Source organism: Natrix helvetica (genome assembly GCF_964273705.1).
Source record: "Natrix helvetica genome assembly, chromosome: 3".
Taxonomy (NCBI): domain Eukaryota; kingdom Metazoa; phylum Chordata; class Lepidosauria; order Squamata; family Natricidae; genus Natrix; species Natrix helvetica.
The window spans coordinates 159,684,467-159,689,389 of NC_138549.1; positions in this window are offsets into that span (position 1 = coordinate 159,684,467).

A 4,923-nucleotide genomic window follows, 5' to 3' on the forward strand; every position below is an offset into this window, starting at 1 on the left:
CCCCCCAAGGCAAAATGCCGCTGCCAGGTAGTTAAAAGTACGTCTCTGATTCGTCTCTGTCAGTCTCTCTCTGATTCCCTCTCCCTCTCCCTCTCTCTGTTCCTCTGTCTGTCTATCTCACTCTCTCACACACACACTTTTAGCAATTTAATTGTTATCTACCTGTATTTTTATTTTTGGAATTTCCCGTGAGCTGCTGCATTTCCCAACCTCGGCTTATACTCAAGTCAATAACTTTTTCCAGTTTTTGGGGGTAAAATTAGGGGTCTCAGCTTATACTCGAGTCGGCTTATACTCAAGTATATACGGTACATAAAAATTGCAATATAAACAGACATTCAGTAATTTGAACGGCAGATTAAACTTCTTTCTGGATTCATATTTCTGCCCATCAATTCCATTCCCCCCCCCGCCCCCAAGTGCAACAGATTTGTCTTCCTTGAAAAGAATAGCAACATGCAGATGGTTTCAAAAGAGATGTAAAATCCTGTGGTTAGAGGGAGGCAAAATCCCATATATCAGCCAAGGCCCGTGCTGGGAAAGAAAAAAAAATTGTGCATGGCTGAAATCTAATCAGACTCTGTAGTTGCCAGACAGAATATCCCTCTAAATTATTACGGTACTAGATGGAATCATATGAAATCACTACTATCTTGTCATTTCTTCAGAAATGCTATCTGGGTTTTTCTCCAGATATAGCAATAGCAATTAGACTTGTATACAGCTTCACGGTGCTTTACAGTCCTCTCTAAGCGGTTACAGAGTCGGTATCTTGCCCCCAACAATATGGGTCCTTATTTTACCCACCTTGGAAGGATGGAAGGCTGAGTCAACCTTGAGCCCATCAGGATTGAACTCCTGGCAGTGAGCAGAGTTAGCCTGCAATACTGCATTCTAACCACTGTGCTACCATGGCTCTTAAGTCTGTTCCTGAAAGGTGCTACCACCCAAATGCCTCCCTACTGGTGATTTAGGGATACAACCGGTATTTGCATAATCATCTTATTTTGGAAATGCTATCCTTTATCATGACATCGATATCAACTATTTCTATGCCTAACACCATTTACAGGTAGCCCTCAACTTACAACAGTTTGTTTAGTGACCGTTCAAAGTTACAACAGCAGTGGAAGAAATGACAGCCCTGACATGTTTAACTGACAACACACCATTTAAAATGGTAAGAAGAGGTAATATTGTCGTTTTCCTTCATGGCTTGCTCATCTGGTGGATAGCAGCATTCTATTGAATTCCTGAATTCTCTATGTATGTAGTCCTCGACTTAGGACCACAATTGAACCCAACATTTCTGTGGTTAAGCAAGACCTATTAAGTGAGTTTTCCCCTATTTTATGATCTTTCAAGCCACAGTTGTTAAGTTAGTAACATGGTTGTTAAGTGAATCTGGCTTCCCCATTGACTTGCTTGTTAGAGGGTCGTAAAAGGTGACCCCGGGACACTGCAACTGTCATAACTACCTGTCAGTTGCCAAGCATCTGAAATTTGATCATGGGGATGCTGCAAAGGTCGTGTGAAAAATGGTCAAGCCACTATTTCCAGGGCTGTTGTAAATTTTAACGGTCACTAAATGAATCGTTCTCAGTCAAGGATAACCTGTAATAGAAAAACAAGCTAGAATGTACTAAATCAATAAAGTAATCAGAAAATCAATCTAAATGCTTAATGTAAATTAAATATTATTGCTCCTTGTGCCCTTTAATAATCTTCTCATAATACTGAGTAGTGCTGTTTAATACTTATGTTTGGAGCAGGGGTGTCAAACTCGATTTCATTGAGTGCTGCAACAGGGTAGTGTTTGATCTCAGGAGGGGGGGGGGCAGATCGTGCATCGCCAGTTTGACGTCACTTGTGTTGGGGGTACCTGTGGTGGCCAAAGCACTCTGCCAGCGAAAACGGGGTCCCGACCTCCATTTCTGATGTCGACAGCCTCTTGCAACCCTCTGCCAGCAGAAATGGAGCTTAGGAGGGCCATGTGTGGTCCTTGCGAGCTTCATTTTCACTGGCAGACACACCATGGGCCAGTCCTTCACTGTTTCCAGGGCAGCCTCACGGGCCAGATCTAAGCACCTCGTGGACCGGATCCAGCCTGTGGGCCTTGAGTTGGACACCCCTGGTTTGGAGTAGGCTTTAGGAAGTTATCACTTGCTTTCTCCTGCAGTATAAGGGAAAATCCCAGGATAAACAGAAAGAGAGAAAACGAGGGGCAACTGCAGTATACCAATTCTCAGCGCTGATTTCAAACCAGGGAACATTTAATTAGGACTTTCCTTCCTACTTCTAGGCCTACCATATTTGGTAGAAATTTGGAGGAAACATCAGAAGCCGTTCCAGAGTTTTTGTGACCTTTTGTAACTGTCTGCCTGTGATAAAATACAGAACAGCAGTAGTCACACTTTTCAAGGTAACTTTAGAGATTGCTGTAGCTATCCAATTCACCAAAGATGCAATTTATAGTAGCAGAGTTTTTATAAACTCGAAATAGGCAGGGTTGAGCAGATCAATTTTTTAAAAAATATTTCTTATTGTCTGTGTTTGTTCTGGTTCTTTTGTTATTATTGATATTAATATATTAAATGTATAAGGTAAAGGTTCCCCTCACGCATATGTGCTAGTTGTTCCTGACTCTAGGGGGTGTTGTTCATCTCCGTTTCAAAGCCGAAAGGCCAGCGCTATTCGAAGACGTCTCTGTGGTCATGTAGCCGGCATGACTAAACGCTGAAGGCGCACAGAATGCTGTTACCTTCCCACTTGCATTTTTACATGCTTTCAAACTGCTAGGTTGGCAGAAGCTGGGACAAGTAACGGGAGCTCATTTCATTATGCTGTGCTAGGGATTCGAACCACCGAACTGCCAACCTTTCTGATTGACAAACTCAGTGTCTTAGCCACTGAGCCACAGCGTCCCTTTATTAAATCTATAAGCTGCCCATATTAAATGTGTATGCTGGTTGACTTCCAGTGACTCTGCTTTAGATTGTTTAAAGCATTAAAAAAGAAACAGTACAAAATACATATAATCCACCCAAAACAAAGATACAGAGATGACCCCCCCCCCCAAAAAAAAAACCCAAACCTGGTTGGAAAAATGAAAGAAAGAAAAGGGATGTCACTCATCCTTACCAAAGACCTGGCCAAAGATCTATATCTTCAAAACCCTACGAAACAATAGGTTGGGAGCTGTTCATTCCAGATGGCACATGGCTGGGTTTCCAATGGGTGGCATTGCTTAATTGATGCCCACCTTGCCAGATCAACCTAGACAGGGAAACTGGTGGTCTGTCAAGCAACCAGGGCTTATGCCATGTAGGGTTTTAAAAATGGTGGCCAGCACCTTACATTTTACCTGCAAGCAAACTGGCACCAGTGCAACTCTCAAAGCAGAGGTGTTTCATGGGCATATTGAGGCACATTCATCTCTGCTCACATTACTGCATTATGAACAGTGGTGGGTTTCAATTTTTTTACTACCGGTTCTTGATGGGTGTGGTGTGGCTTGGTGGGCGTGGCTTGGTGGGTGTGGCAGGGAAAGGATACTGTAAAATCTCCATTCCCTCCCCACTCCAGGGGAAGGTTATTGCAAAATCCCCATTTCCTTTTGATCAGCTGGGACTTGGGAGGCAGAGAATAGATAGGGGCAGGTCCAGTCAGAGGTGGCATTTACCAGTTCTCCAAACTACTCAAAATTTCCACTACCGGTTCTCCAGAACTGGTCAGAACCTGCTGAATACCACCTCTGATTATGGACTAGCTGAAGTCTGATGACCAGGGTGCGAATGATATCTGAAGGAAACCCCAATCTAGGAAAGGGTACAATTGAGGTGCCAGATGAAGCTACCTCCTACTCATTGATTAGGAGTTGTAAATTGGAAAAGACCCCCTCAACTGTGCACCAGAAAGTGCCAAGTGATGGGGTAGCGGGGGGGGGCAGTGGTAAGGGTTGGGGCAGCAGTAGTCCTCCACAACAGTCCCAGTTTCTCATGTGGCCACCTAAATTAAATTAATCATCCACCCTTGATATAAAAGATATAACAAATTACCTATAAAAGGATAGGGTTTTCTTATCTTTTAAAATTAAAATACTGTCTGCTTTTCTTGAGGTACATAGTATATTTTCACCTCTCAATTGTTTCCCAGGGTCCCCCCCCCCCAAAAAAAGTAGCTGTCATAGACTTCAGGAAGGATAAAACAATTACTATTTCTTTGACTCCAGGCTTGCCACATGAGCAAAAGATAAAAACAAGCCTCCAAAAGTTCTTCATTTCTCATAAGTTTTCAAACCCTCTGCATCCATCACTTGAAACATTAAAATACTAGGGGACGTTTCTATGATTAACGCAAAGACAACTTTACAACCACCAGCACTTAAGGGAGCAGGGAGAAAGTCCTTAAACCAGACTTTCTGTAAGAGTATTTATCTCCTCCAAAGAAGCTCTAATGGCTGGATGTTATCTTCAGCATGGTCAACCTGAGAGAAAAAAAGCCATGCCCATTTGTAGGTAAGAAAAAGAGATCTGGACACCAATAATCTAGAATGTGCAAATATAAATTCCACTTTTTTGTTTAGAGTTATTGTTCAGCTTTGGCTAAATCACAGCCATTCCATTTCATTCCCTAATCTGTATAAAGGAAATCAGGGTAACTTAATTTACAGGATTGCTGTGCACGCAGATATAATTAGAAGGATGTAAAACACTTCACAGTCTAAAGTTGCTTTGTGAATTGAAATTGGTCATTTACTTGTCTTCATGCTGATTGCCTCCTGGATCTTTTTCGGTAATTGAGAATCCTCAGACTGTCTTTTACAGTTGTTGCGGTTTCCTTTTTTTAAAAGAAATGCGTAAAATAATGATCATTAGTACCTAATGTTTAAACAGGAAGCCCAGAGGTAAAACAAGATACAGT